Genomic DNA, 15,672 nt, shown 5'->3' on the forward strand with positions numbered 1-15,672 from the left:
TAGATTGTGCATACCTCCCAATATGACCCATTCCAGGAGGGACATAATAATTTCTTCCTGGACTTCAATCTTAATATACATTTGGCGTTACCTGTGTTTAAACTAATTAATTGATAAGAAAGGTGTTTCACCACAGGTGATTGCAATCATAAATTAAGAGGGAAGTCTAGGTAGAGAGCATTTTGTCCCTCTTGGAATAGATGCTGGAATGTATGGATTGTGTATATTAAATTTAAACCACAGGTGTATATTAACTTGAATCTAAAAGTTTAATAATGCCTGGGTACTGTTTACAGGCTCCACATAATTGTGAGACAACTGCAGTATTGTATAAAGTTTTCTTGTAGTGGAACAAAGACAACTTAACCTTAAAATACACCCAGAAAAATAAAATCTATAATTATCTTGTCACATGCAAGAATAGCAGCAGCCTCTGTACTACTTACACACTGGGACAGGACTTAGGAGTACACTCTGTGTGTGTGTGTCTCTCTCTCTCACACACAAATGCTCTCATTAGATAACAGGTTACACAGGACCCAGACACCCAGATGGGGAGGAGGAGAAGCTGGGATCCCTGGGTCCCTTACATCTCTCTCCCCCCTCCTATCTGGCTATCTTTCCTCTGGTCGGGAAGCTCCCTTGGTAGCTCATGAAACCTGAACTGCCCTACTCGCATTCTGGCTGCCGTGTTCTGCTGCTGCATAAGAGGGAGAGCTAATAATGTCACTGTGCTCCAGCCAGAGGTACCCCTGACCAAGGGGGGGCCCGGGGTACAGTATCCCCTGTGCCCCCCAACCTCTTTAATCTGGTTATGGTGTGCACATAGGGCCTGATTCAGACATAAAAGCAAATCAAATAAAGAATCAAACAAGGAGCTCACTATTCGTGCCACTGTACTGTGTGGCATTGTATGGTCATAGGTAAATGAGGTGACGGTGTTGAGGGGATTGGTGGGTGGAGAGAGGGGGTTGAGGACATGAATACAGCACTAGATATTCCCCAGGGTGGTGCTAGTCACACCACTAAGGGGTACATTTACTAAGCAGTGATAAGAGCGGAGAAGTGAGCCAGTGGAGAAGTTGCCCATGGCAACCAATCAGCACTGAAGTAACATCTATAATTTGCATACTATAAAATGATACAGAGCTGCTGATTGGTTGATGGGGAAATATCTCCACTGGCTCACTTCTCCGCTCTTATCACTGCTTAGTAAATGTACCCCTAAATGCAGAGTACCCCACTCTACATTCCCCTGGGTGCACAACCTAATACAATGTGCTGACCATAACAATGTTGGCAATAGCAATAAATGTGACAGTACCAGGGCAGTACAGTCTCTGGGGTCTGTGACACCTGGTGCACAGCACAAACCCCTGGTTGCGCATCTGTAAATTGGTCCTGGCATTGGGAGGGGCGTGGTCTCAACAGGAGGGGTGTGGCTGCATGTGGAGGCCGATTTCCCTCACTCTGGGGCGTGCTCAGTATTCCTGGAGATGCTGGTTTGCTCTGCCTGAACTTCCGACTCCTCCTCAGTGACAGGAGTGTGTTAATATCACAGTGCAGCTCCCGCCTCCCTGCCACTGAGGACGAGCTGGCATTGTGGTGCCACCCATTGGACAGCCAGGTGCCCCCCCCCCTAGTGATGCCAGTATACCAGGAGGTTCCCAATAGTGCAAACTCTACACACTCCAATCTCTCACCAGTGTCTTTGTTGCAATCACTTTAATGCAGAATTCTGGCTGCTGGGTCATGCTCTTTAGTTCTCTACCCACATGGTATTGACTAATTAAATGTTTACATGCTTTTGGCAGAGGCATAAAGTGGCAGAGTCCATGGAGGCTGCTTACTCTTCTTGCAGCCAATCCCTGTTGTTCTACAACCAGTCCAACCGGAGCCATCACCCAGTGCACACACTGACAAGGTGACCTCCAAAAATACCTTCAGTTGTGCTGTCACTGTACTTTTTTTTCACCCAGGCTGGGCCTGCCATCTCTCTAGCCTCCACATTATAGGGGTTACCACGGGCGACCTGGCTCCTGCCTATTTACCCAAATTGGATGACTCTAGAGGGACATCCTTGGAAAGCAACTAGATTCATGCCTTCAAAAGTAAGGAACACTGCATAACATAGTTGCCAATGAATACCCTCCCGCATCCTGCAGGAGACTCCCGGTTCACTATGGAGTCTCGTATTGCCCCGCTAAGCTCCAAAACACCCCTAGATTTCCCCTGACCCGTGTGTAACCTATACCGCACATGCGTGAGTCCAGATGCAACAGGGCAGGGCCTGTTTGAGGGAGAACTGCGAGCCTGGGAGATTTCAGCCAGGATGGAGGCAGCTCCACCCTTCACCCTCAGCCACACTTCTCGGCCTAGACAGGAAGTGTGTTTACTTTGACTTCCTGCCTGGAGTCACTGAGCCCATGGAGCAGCAGCTGCAGGACCTGCCCCAGCCACACTGACAGCAACATGGTAAAGCCAGATACACAATGGAGCGATATCGGGGTGATTTGCCATTTCGCAGCGACAAATCATCTATATTGCCAAGTGTGTATGGGGGATTTGTGCGCTCCCGCAGTCATATGAAACATTGTCCAGTCGTCCATGCTGCACGGGCTATTGGTCAATTTGCCATGCGATCTGGTGTTTGTTAATGAAAGATGGAACTATATAGCGTTCTGACTTACATTTACTCGTGTAGTGTGTACCACCAATCAGGCTCAGGGGCAATCGGCCCATAAATCAGCCTGATTGCTAGTCATTCCAGTGTGTACCCGGCTTAAGGCTTAAGAGGTGGATGACCGGGGTGGGGAGCGATTAAGAGTGGGGACTCTGGGGTCTGATAACACTTCTATGGGAGGTGCAGAGAGACATGGAGAGTGGGGGCTCAGGGGGAAATTACACTGCGGGACACCGTCACATGTGGAACTAGACATGCCCTCTGGCAGAGCATGGCACGCCCCCTGAATGGCACGCCACGCTAAATTTGGTGCATTCTGTTAACTACCATAATCTTCCTGGAAAGACTGCGTAGGGAACATAATGTGACCATAGCAGCATAAACGCACCGTCTGGGCTTCCGCAGCGCCGCTCTATGCATCACCTTGGCTTGGAAGGGGTTAATGTTTTTGGTGGGAGGAACGTAGAGAGAGGGTCCGAGGGGCTGATTGGCTGGATCATGTATAGGGGCTGGCCTGTCATGCATATAGTCTGCTGACCGGGTACTTCCTGCCTCTCTTCCAGCTCTTCTCGTGAGACTGCAAGTACTGTACTCATTTATTACATTTATCCTTATACTCTCTCCTACTTCCTTAAAACTTCCTTTACACTTCTTCACTCCCTCTCCTCTGTTCTTTTCCTTTCTATATTCCTCACTTCTCCTGGCTTTCTTTCCCCCTTTCCTATTCTACCCTGTGTGCCCTGTGCCTCTTAGGTAGTTTTTCTCTTCCCTATGGCCGCCAGAATCCAGCCCAGCCGCACCGCTGGCCTCCCCGCCTGGCTCCTGGACGCCTCTTGTTATGATACCAGTACGTCTGACCAGAGGTGATCTTATGACGGAGGTCAGAGTACTGGAATGGAATGCTGGTTACGGGAGCAGGAAAGCCTAGTAACCCCTGGCGCCCTAACTCCGTTGTCTCGCCCGTGTTATCAGAAATCCCCTGCGAGACTATGGTTGCTTGAGCCCATGGCAGCCGCGTTTGAAGGGCGGATTATGTCTGCCCAACTCCGATGCCCCCTCAGGTCTTAATGGGAGACAAAGGGAAATCCGAGACAGGGTGATAACAAGGGGCCCTCTGACTAAGCAACCAGGCCAGGGGCTACAAGCTAACTAACTTAAACCAGAAGTATGTGCGGACAAACCGCCAGGGAAAAGGACAACCAAAAATCCACGAATCCGTTACTCCTATCCAGCACCGCTGGATACCAGAGTGGATTTGTGGGAGCGGAATCCTCCGCAAAAGCTCCGAAACACAAAATAACCAAATAATAAATAGTAAGCGGTCAAGCCGCAACACACGGCTACGCCGCGACTCACGAACACCACAGGATGTTTAAAGGTGCTCGGTCAGGACTCCAGGAAAAGATGACAACTTCCGAGTATTGGACCACTGAGGACAGGAACGACCGGATAGACAGGACTGGAAAACTCTCTGCAACAGACACAGCAAACAGGAAGCTATTACCGGCGTCTGTGAGAAGTCCAGAGAGTGCTTTTAACTGGGAGCTCTCCAATCAGGAGCCAGACAGGGTAATTAACAATCATGCCGTGCAGCTGCATGCTGCACGGCCAGGATACCAATGAGGTGATTAATCTAGACCCAGCAACGGGGAACGCGGTCCGACAGTGGCGTCCCCGTTGCTAGGGTCTGAGCGGCTCCGTGCGCCCGGCGTCTAGCGTTGCTAGGGAGCCGGCGGCTGTCCGCATGCGGCGTCCCTAGTTGCTAGGCGCCGGGCCGCACTGACGGGCGGACCCTCGGCGCCTAACAGTACCCCCCCCTTGAGGAGGGGTCAAGGAACCCCTAAGGCCAGGTTTCTGAGGAAATTCTCGAAAAAATGCCTTTTTGAGCCTCGGGGCATGGAGATCCTCATCCAGGACCCAAGACCTTTCTTCTGGACCATAACCTCTCCAATGTACCAAAAAATAAAGCCGACCCCGGGACAACTTGGAATCGAGAACCTTCTCCACCAAGAACTCCTGCTGACCCTGTACATCTATTGGTGATTTCCCCTGAGAGATCTTCCGAGGAAATCTACTGGAAGAAACGTATGGTTTCAACAGGGAGCAATGGAAAGTATTTCCGATCCGGAGAGTTCTTGGTAAACGTAACCGGAAAGCAACTGGATTGATTTTTTTTATAATATGAAATGGTCCAATAAATTTAGGGCCCAATCTGGCTGAGGTTTGTCGAAGTCTAATGTTGCGAGTCGACAACCACACCCTATCTCCAACTTTAAAAGTGCACGGCCGCCGGAGCCTGTCAGAAAATTTTTTCTCCCGAAATGCCGCTTTTCTGAGAGCAAGGTGCACTTTTCTCCAAATGAGTCTGAGATGAGCGGTCAAGGTCAGTGAGGAGACAGAGGAATGTTGAAAAAAGGAATTAGCTCTGGGGTGAAAACCAAAAACTGTAAAAAATGGAGACACATTGGTGGAGGAATGACAGGCATTGTTGTAAGCAAACTCCGCCAACGGAAGAAACTCGGACCAGTCATTTTGGAGTTTGGCCGAGTACAAACGCAAATATTGTTTTAATGATTGATTAACTCGCTCAGTCTGCCCGTTGGATTGGGGATGGTAGCCAGACGTTAAAGACAATTTCATCTTTAAAGAGGCACAAAAAGACTTCCAAAATTGTGCAATGAATTGTGGACCCCGATCAGAAACAATATCAGTGGGTAACCCATGGAGTCTGAAAACATGGCGGAGGAACAAAACTGCCAATCCCTGGGCAGATGGCAATCGGGGAAGAGCAATGAAATGGGCCATCTTGCTAAAACGGTCAACTACCACCCATATGACTCGGCATCCGGCTGACAGAGGGAGGTCCACCACAAAATCCATGGAAATATGAGACCATGGCCTGAGAGGAACATTCAAGGGCATAAGTTGACCGATAGGCAAGGAACGGGGAACTTTATGCTGTGCACAGACCTGACACGAAAAAACAAACTCCTTAATGTCTTTGGAAAGACCAGGCCACCATACTGAGCGGGAGACTAATTCCAAAGTCTTAGCGATCCCCGGATGCCCGGCAACTTTGCTATCATGAAACTCCGTCAAAACAGTTGCTCTCAAAAACTCAGGGACATAAAGACGACCAGCAGGAGTATTTCCAGGAGCTTGATGTTGAAGCTGCTTTAACTGGGTAAATAAATCTTGTGTGAGGCCTGCCCGAATGACTGAAGACGGAAGTATGGGAGTAACAGGACTGTTATCATGAACTGGAAGAAAACTGCGTGACAGGGCATCCGCCTTGGCATTCTTGGAACCTGGCCTGAAGGTGATAATAAACTTGAAACGAGTAAAAAATAAAGCCCAACGAGCTTGCCGGGCATTCAGCCGTTTAGCTGATTCAATGTACTGAAGATTTTTGTGATCAGTCAAAACTGAAATGGTATGTGTTGCTCCCTCAAGCCAATGCCTCCACTCCTCGAAAGCCCATTTAATAGCCAGTAATTCCCGGTTACCAACATCGTAGTTGGATTCAGCAGATGAGAATTTCCTGGACATAAAGGCACAAGGATGTAATTCTAGAGAATCCGGATCCTTCTGAGATAGGATAGCCCCTACTCCAACCTCCGAGGCATCAACCTCAACAATGAAAGGCAATTCTGGGTTGGGATGTCTGAGGACCGGGGCTGAGACAAAGGCTTGTTTCAAGGCCTGAAAAGATAACTCAGCTTCACGTGACCAGTTGGTTGGATCCGCTCCCTTCTTAGTCAGTGCCACAATGGGAGCAACTAGGTCGGAGAAAGAGTGAATAAATCTTCTATAATAATTCGCAAACCCTAAAAAGCGCTGAATTGCTTTTAAGTTGGTGGGTTGCGCCCAACTAAGGATGGCTTGGAGCTTCTTCGGTTCCATACAGAATCCCCGAGGGGAAATAATGTACCCTAAAAAGGATACCTCCGTGACATGAAATTCACACTTCTCCAGCTTGGCATATAGGTGATTTTCACGTAATTTTTTTAGAACCTGACGCACCTGGGTAACGTGTTGTTCAATAGAGTCAGAATATATCAAGATATCGTCTAAATAGACTACTACGAATCTTCCAAGAAAATCACGGAGCACATCGTTAATGAGATCCTGGAAAACTGCCGGAGCGTTAGACAGGCCGAATGGCATAACCAGATACTCATAGTGACCCGACTGAGTACTGAATGCCGTTTTCCACTCATCCCCTGACTTGATTCGGATGAGGTTATATGCTCCTCTCAGGTCAATCTTAGAAAAAATCACAGCCGAACGTAGCTGATCAAAGAGGACAGAAATCAGCGGCAAAGGGTAAGTATTTTTTACTGAGATTTTATTCAAGGCTCTAAAGTCAATGCAAGGTCTGAGTGATCCATCCTTCTTCTCCACAAAGAAGAAGCCTGCACTTAAAGGGGATTTAGACGGCCTGATAAATCCTTTCCCTAGGCTTTCTTTAACATATTCATTCATGGCCACAGTTTCTGGTCCGGACAATGCATATAACCTTCCCTTAGGCAAAGTGGCACCAGGAATTAGCTCAATAGCACAATCATAAGGCCGATGGGGAGGCAGAATGTCCGCATTGCCCTTGGAAAATACATCAACAAAATCCTGGTATTCCACAGGAATGGGTGCGGGAATGACAGCAGCTATTCTGATGGGAAGCGTAATACATTCCTTATTACAGATGGTACCCCACTGTGAGATCTCCCCCGACTGCCAATCAATGATGGGATTATGAAAGGCCAGCCAAGGGTGACCCAGAACCACTGGAACTGCTGGGCAATGGGTAAGGAAAAATTCAATTTTTTCGGAATGAAGAGCTCCTACCGAAAATAGTACAGGAGGTGTACAGAGAGAAATAACCCCATTGGACAAGGGACTCCCATCTAAACCATGCATGGTGATACACCTACCCAAGGCTAACTGAGGAATACCTAAGGCCTTGGCCCACGTTAAGTCCATAAAGTTCCCTGCAGCTCCACTGTCAACAAAAGCCGACACCGAGGAACAGAGACTGCCAAAGGAAACTTTAGCTGGGACTAACAGTGAATTATTTGAGGAGATAAGCTGCAGACCAAAGTGAACCCCCTCACAATTCACTTGGTCGAGGCGTTTCCCGACTTGTTCGGACAATTACGGGCAAAATGTCCCTTACTCCCACAGTACAAACAAAGACCAGAATTTTGCCTTCTGGTTCTTTCTTCAGGAGACAGCTTGGAGAGACCTATCTGCATGGGCTCCTCTATGTCCACAGGAATGGAAAAAACACCAGGAGTAGACCCGACAGATGCTCCTTTTTCAGCCCTCCGCTCTCTGAGACGACGATCAATCTTAATAGAAAGCTCCATGAGTTTATCAAGAGTCTCAGGAGCGGGATACTGAAGGAGACTGTCTTTTATAGACTCAGATAAGCCGAGGCGAAACTGACTGCGCAGGGCTGGGTCATTCCATCCACAGTCGTTCGACCAACGGCGAAACTCCGTACAATAAATCTCTGCGGGATTCTTACCCTGTCTGAGAGCACGCAAATGACTCTCGGCGGATGCCTCTCTATCAGGGTCATCATACAATAGCCCTAAAGACCCCAGAAAGGCGTCTACAGACAACAATGCCGGATCGTCAGTTCTTAAACCAAAAGCCCAGGTCTGGGGATCCCCCTGAAGTAAAGAAATAATAATTCCGACCCGCTGAGATTCCGTACCTGAGGAGACTGGTCTTAAACGAAAATAAAGTTTACAAGACTCTTTAAAATTAAAAAACTGCTTTCTATCCCCAGAAAAACGGTCAGGCAAATGCATTTTTGGTTCAGGAACGACCCTCGGGGAAGTCCGTAACAGATCTTCCTGTGACCTCACCCGAAGGGATAGATCCTGAACCATCTGAGTAAGTTCTTGAATCTGACTAACTAGAAGCTGGCCAGGATTTGGCCCTACACCAGTGGGATTCATGAGGCCGACAAATCTTCCAAACTGAAATAAGGGAAAAAATCAAACCCTGTTTAATTTTAAATTTTAGTCTGGCCGGTAATAATGTTATGATACCAGTACGTCTGACCAGAGGTGATCTTATGACGGAGGTCAGAGTACTGGAATGGAATGCTGGTTACGGGAGCAGGAAAGCCTAGTAACCCCTGGCGCCCTAACTCCGTTGTCTCGCCCGTGTTATCAGAAATCCCCTGCGAGACTATGGTTGCTTGAGCCCATGGCAGCCGCGTTTGAAGGGCGGATTATGTCTGCCCAACTCCGATGCCCCCTCAGGTCTTAATGGGAGACAAAGGGAAATCCGAGACAGGGTGATAACAAGGGGCCCTCTGACTAAGCAACCAGGCCAGGGGCTACAAGCTAACTAACTTAAACCAGAAGTATGTGCGGACAAACCGCCAGGGAAAAGGACAACCAAAAATCCACAAATCCGTTACTCCTATCCAGCACCGCTGGATACCAGAGTGGATTTGTGGGAGCGGAATCCTCCGCAAAAGCTCCGAAACACAAAATAACCAAATAATAAATAGTAAGCGGTCAAGCCGCAACACACGGCTACGCCGCGACTCACGAACACCACAGGATGTTTAAAGGTGCTCGGTCAGGACTCCAGGAAAAGATGACAACTTCCGAGTATTGGACCACTGAGGACAGGAACGACCGGATAGACAGGACTGGAAAACTCTCCGCAACAGACACAGCAAACAGGAAGCTATTACCGGCGTCTGTGAGAAGTCCAGAGAGTGCTTTTAACTGGGAGCTCTCCAATCAGGAGCCAGACAGGGTAATTAACAATCATGCCGTGCAGCTGCATGCTGCACGGCCAGGATACCAATGAGGTGATTAATCTAGACCCAGCAACGGGGAACGCGGTCCGACAGTGGCGTCCCCGTTGCTAGGGTCTGAGCGGCTCCGTGCGCCCGGCGTCTAGCGTTGCTAGGGAGCCGGCGGCTGTCCGCATGCGGCGTCCCTAGTTGCTAGGCGCCGGGCCGCACTGACGGGCGGACCCTCGGCGCCTAACACCTCTGATGTCCAGCCAGCACGGGGAGTGCCTGCTGCGGCTGCCAGTGAGGTCCGGGCCGCACGCGGCCGGGCTCGGCCGCCCGCTCGTGCTCCCCCGCGAGTGCGCTCTCCGTCCCCGCTGCTAGCCGCGGCGGGGGACGGAGCGCAGGGGGATAGAGGGCGCACGCGGCGGCTAGCCAGGGACGGTGCTCTGCCGTCCCTGAGCCCGTCGCTAGGTTCTACCTGCGGCAGCTCCGATCACGTGGCGCCGGCGGAGGGCGACCGTTCTTCCCCTCCCCGCATCCTGACGTCGCCTGCCGACGTCGCTGCGGACGGCGTTCATTTCGACGTCGCGCTGCCTCCTTCCAGTAGTGACAACTCTCCGGTTTCTCGTCCTGCGGCCAATGCTCAGGATAGGAGGAGGTCGCGGCGCTGGCGGTTTGCGCGAGGTTCCTCGCAGCGGGACGGCTGTACCGTGATGCCCGACAGGGAGGGATCGTCCGGGTCCTTGCTCCCAACGGGGGGTTTACGAACCTCCCATGGGGCGCACGACTCGCGTGGCGTCTCTGATTTTCCTATTCCTGCCACTGTGGCTGCACCCTTGTGGACGCCACCGTACTGTCCGCCATTTGTGCGCTGTTGTGTCGGCGGTGGTGCCCTTGTTATCCTCCGTACCCGGGGGACTAGGGCGGCCCGCTGTTTCTTTGGCGGATAGCATTGCGCAATCTCTTACCCCGCTTCTGTCCCCTGGCGCGACAGTCCCCCCCCCGCCTCGCTCCCGGCGGTTGCGGGTCCGGAGGGGGAGCTGGTGAACGATGTCTCTTTTGCCTCCCCAGCCACGAAAGTCGTTTTCGGAATGGAGTCTGCCGGTGCATCCTCGAGTCGTTCGGTGGCCGTTGGGACGGACGGCGTTCCCTCTCGTGCAGGTGAGTCTTCATCGGACCCTGACTGGTCCAGGGGGAGCGCGGTTACACCCCATAGCGGCTTGGGAGCGGGTACTCACTCCAGCTCCTCTAGCGTAGGCAGCGGTGCGCGTAGGGTTTGCAGCAGGCGCAGCCGCAGGCGTCGGGACAAGGACTCTTCTCTTGCTTCCACGTCCTCGGAGGGCCTGTCCTCCGACGGCGGCTTACACAGGGTTAAGCATCACAGACGGCACGAGCATCGGTATTCAACCTCGTCCGCCTCCCAAGTCTCGGTGGAATCGGACACCGGGCACTGCGCTAATACGGCCGTGCAACGCGGACTCAGGCCCCGGGTCCGGGACCGTATCCGTAAGGGCCAATATGTGAATATTTTCGCTCTTACTAGTGACGATCGCAAAGCCTTACTTTCAGCTAAGAAAAAAGGGCAGGCCAGCGAGGACGCTTTACGCTCCTACCCGAATTGGGTGCGATGTATGTTGATCTTTGCTGCTTGTTACCTGGAGACGCGCCCGGACGAACACATGAACGTTGTGCGGTATCAATTCCTCATACACGTGCTGTACCATAAGTACAAAGGGTCGGCCTGGCGTCGTTATGATGAGGATTTTCGGCGCAAACAACACGGGCGGCAGATCTACAACTTCGGTAAGAAGGATGTGGAATTGTGCTCGGAACTGACCCAGGGTTCGGCCGTCACTGAGGAAGTCGGCACGGCGAAGCGTTGGGCAAACCAACCTGCCTCTCGTTCGACCGGCTTTCGCGGCGGTTCAGGGCGCGCGGGGCATGGCAAATGCTTCGCTTTTAATAATGCCCAATGTGACTTAGGCGGCCGGTGTCGTTTTCGTCACTCCTGTATCAGATGTGGCGGAGGCCACGGGATTAAGGACTGTCCCAGTCCAGCAACCGGAGGGGCTTCCGGACCACAGACCCGACAGAGTCGTGCTCCCGCGGCCTCTGGCGTTGGCCACAGATCCCACCCCAATTAGACTTCGGGCGCTCATTCCATGGCTGCGACGGTACCCGCGGCCGGAGGACGCCCAATTCTTACACTCGGTTTTCGCGTCGGGTTTCCCCTTGCCGATACATGGATGGGTGGGTCCCGGGGCGGGTACGAACCTGCGCTCGGCTCGGGAGTTTCCGGACGTGCTCCGCCAGAAGGTGGAGGCGGAAGTGGAGTTGGGAAGAATGATAGGCCCTTTCCGGGAACCCCCCTTGCAAGCTTTGGTTTTGTCCCCCGTAGGCATAGTGCCCCCCCCCCCCAAAAAAAAGACCGTGGGAAAATGTAGACTGATCCAACATCTTTCCTGTCCTCTGGGGTCATCGATTAACGATGCCATCCCTTATGAGCAGTGTAGGGTTGTTTACCTATCCTTTGATTCAGCTATAGACACCATCCGGTCTTTTGGGCCTGGGGCAGTGATGTGTAAATTAGACATCCAGTCAGCGTTCCGTCTCCTTCCGCTGCACCCGTCTGCCTTTCGGTTTATGGGTTTTTGGCTACTACATCGATCGGTGCCTCCCTATGGGCTGTTCTGTTTCTTGCGCCTACTTCGAAAGATTCAGTTCTTTCCTCCACTGGTGTCTCGAGCAATCGACGGGCGAACGGGGAATTTCACACTACCTGGATGATTTTCTTTTTATCGGCCCATCAGGCTCGGATCGCTGCGTCAATTTGCTGCGGGGGGCTCTTGCCCTCTTCGCACACTTCGGGGTTCCGGTGGCACCTGAGAAGACGGAGGGTCCCTCCGCCTCCTTGGTTTACCTCGGGATTCAGATTGATACGGTCGGTGGTCTGTGTAGGCTCCCTGCGGACAAGGTGTTGCGTTTACGCGACGGTATCCTATATGCGCTTGCTGCGGGCAAGCTCACTCTCAAGCAGGCTCAATCCCTATTGGGCCTGTTTAACTTTGCTTCCAAGGTGATCCCCATGGGCAGGGTCTTCTGTAGAAAATTGGAACGGGCTACCGTGGGGGTTAGACGCCCGCATCATTTTCTTAGGTTGTCTCTCGAAATCCGTAGGGATATGCGTATTTGGGACGAATTTCTTGTTCGTTTCAACGACATCTGTATTTGGCAGGAGGCGGCTGTGTCTAGCCCAGCCCTGGAGCTTTTCACGGACGCCTCTGGCGCTTACGGGTTCGAAGCTTATTTCGCAGGTCGTTGGTGCGCGTATCCCTGGCCTCGGGCCTGGTTTAACAAGGGCCTCACGGCGAACATGCTGTTGCTGGAAATATTTCCCATTCTGGTCGCTCTGGAATTGTGGTGCGATGCCCTGCGTAACAAACAGGTTAGCTTCTGGTGCGACAATTTGGGCGTGTTTTTTGCCATAAACCACCAAAAATCCACGTCCTTGCCGGTCCTGCGGGTCCTTGCGCAGATAGTCTTGCTATGTTTGGTGAACAACATTACGTTGCGAGCCAAACATGTCCCTGGCGTGCGTAACGAAATTGCGGATGCCCTGTCTCGGGGCGATTGGCAGCGGTTTCGGCGCTTGGCACCTGCAGCGCTAATCCATGGGGAATCATGTCCTGCTTATGTGTGGCAGGTCTTCCACCTGGATTGGAGGAGTTAGCACACAGGTCTTTGGCCCCTGCTACTTTTACGGCCTATCGGGCCGCCTGGGAGCAGTGGAGTCGCTTCCTCCTGGAGCGAGGCCAGCGTGGTATGACCTCTCACGATTTACTCTTAGAATACATCTGGATGTTGTACTCCGACGGGATTTCGCGGGCGTCTGTTAGCAGGATTCTGGTGGGTATATCATACTTTCGGCAGCTGCGGGGGGAAGCGGATTTTACGAAGTCCTTTTTCCTCCGGCGGGTGTTGAAAGGTTGGGCTCGGGCATTCCCGCCCCTCCCGGATACTCGCCTGCCGATCACGGGTGCTTTGCTGAGGCTGATTTTGGGATCCCTCCGGAGTATTTGCTCCTCGGGATACGAAGTTTGCCTCTTCATGGCGGCCTTTACGATGGCCTTCCACGGTGCATTCAGGGTGGGTGAGCTGGTGTCCGTTTCTCGGACTTCTGCCTCGCCCATGCCCATGCTGGCAGCCCACGTTTGTGGTGACGTCCTGTGATCAAGCATACAATGCGAAACGTACGTCAGGAGGAAGTATTGCGATTACGTGATGCGCACACGTGACCGCACTAGCCGGAATCCCTAGGACGGTTACCAGGCAACGGCCGCACAGCTCCGTCTTCTGAACGAGGAGACTCCGGCCACACGCCGCTGCAGCCCTTGAAGCACGGGCACAGCAACAAACGGGTCTCGCAGTGACAGCAACACCGGAGCTGGTATCGTATACCCCGCACTTTGTACTTTGTGAACTGCACTTTAATTATTAAGCTTGTTAGCACAATCAATCCAATTTCCCTGAGCAACCAGCATTCATAGAGCTATATATGCATGGCAAACAACCATGCACAATTGCAACTGAAACAGTGATATTTTACTTCCAGCCACTTGGTCATCATTATATTGTGGTAAAAGCATTACTGGATAAACTGTTCCAACTAGCAACATCATAAGGAATGTATTATTATTTTTTCTCCTTCAGCAATAAGGTATACAAAGCTGGGATCATCCATACTTGCTACAAACATCAATAGCAAGCTACCACTAACTCATACGTACCAATGACTGTGTGTCTCTCCATTTGAAATTCACAAATATATCAATGGTAAACTTCAGCAAATACTATTAACCTAAAGCTCATTAGTCTCAAACAAACTAAGAAATTGTGCTAAGTATCTACAAGCATCTAGTCACAGCCTGCTTTCCTATAATCATACAAGTACTTATTATAGGTTCCAGGCATAAGGCACATTATAGCCATTATCTGGTTAAGTGCATAGGGGTGTACTATCACAAATTATTATTTTGAAAATCTACTGCCACATTTAAGATGTGCAGTACAATTATATCCTGCATTTATATAGCGGTATAATTTGGTACGGCCGGTCTGGTGCCCTCTGGGCGTTTCTAGGAGTGAAAGGCAAGTCCTAATTGTGGACATTGTGTGGTGTTCAGGAATTTTACCCACATAATAGGCCTTCACTCATATGTATATTATTGTCTGTGGTTGATATGTCACAGGGTAACTAAGCCTGGTGGCTGCACATTATCTCATTTTATGTTTCTTGACCATTGTACCATATAGACATACAAATATCAATTATGTCAGTTACATACTCATGAACCTGGATGACTCAAAGGGGTGAGTACAATATTTGCGGTCATACCTCACTGGGAATGCCCAATCTCTTCTGACCTTGGAAGCTAAGCAGTGAAAGGCCGGGTTAGTAATAGGATGGGTGACCACCTCTGAACACCCAGGTACCGCAATAAATTGATTCCCCTATAGTGTCATCTGCACCAAAAATATTGGGCAATTGAATTTTCAAAATATTGGTTTGCAACGGTGATAGGCAAGTCCTAATTGTGGATATTGCGTGTCTTGAAAAAAACTTTTTTCCACAAAATAGGCCATCACCCATGCTCATATTTCACTGTGGCTGCCATGTCACAAGGTGACTAAACCAATTGGCTGCACACACTTGGGTGACTCAATAGGGTGAGTACGACATTTGCGGTCATACCTCACTGGAGATGCCCAATCTCTTCTGACCTTGGAAGCTAAGCAGTGAAAGGCCGGGCTAGTACTAGGATGGGAGACCACCTCTGAACACCCTGGTACTGCAATAAGTTGACTCCCCTATATAGTGTCACCTATACATATACTAGTGGGTACCGGACTCTTATATGACCTATGATTTAATTCTCTGCATTTACCACAATCCACAATGGATATCTGCTGAACAAATGATGGTCATACAATACATGAGTCACAATGTGCAATGATTAATGAATTTTGTTACCACAGCCATAATTTCCGGCAATTGGTAGATTGTGATATGGATATCACGTATTACTTATAATCTTTTTTTCATATTTTCGCAAAGCTTTTAATTTTCAATGCAGATACTCCTTAATTCTTATTTTACGTGTTACCTAATAAAAATGGTTTTATCAGTAACAAATTACATTGCCATCCTCTGAATTAGAGTGCT

General features: G+C 50.4%; 2 pseudogenes; both read left to right on the forward strand.

The window, feature by feature from the left end:
• Positions 1 to 14,830: 14,830 nt before the first annotated feature.
• On the forward strand, positions 14,831 to 14,950 carry LOC134947318 (5S ribosomal RNA; annotated as a pseudogene).
• Positions 14,951 to 15,187: 237 nt separating this feature from the next.
• On the forward strand, positions 15,188 to 15,307 carry LOC134947144 (5S ribosomal RNA; annotated as a pseudogene).
• Positions 15,308 to 15,672: the final 365 nt, after the last annotated feature.

Source organism: Pseudophryne corroboree, chromosome 7, assembly GCF_028390025.1.
Source record: "Pseudophryne corroboree isolate aPseCor3 chromosome 7, aPseCor3.hap2, whole genome shotgun sequence".
Taxonomy (NCBI): domain Eukaryota; kingdom Metazoa; phylum Chordata; class Amphibia; order Anura; family Myobatrachidae; genus Pseudophryne; species Pseudophryne corroboree.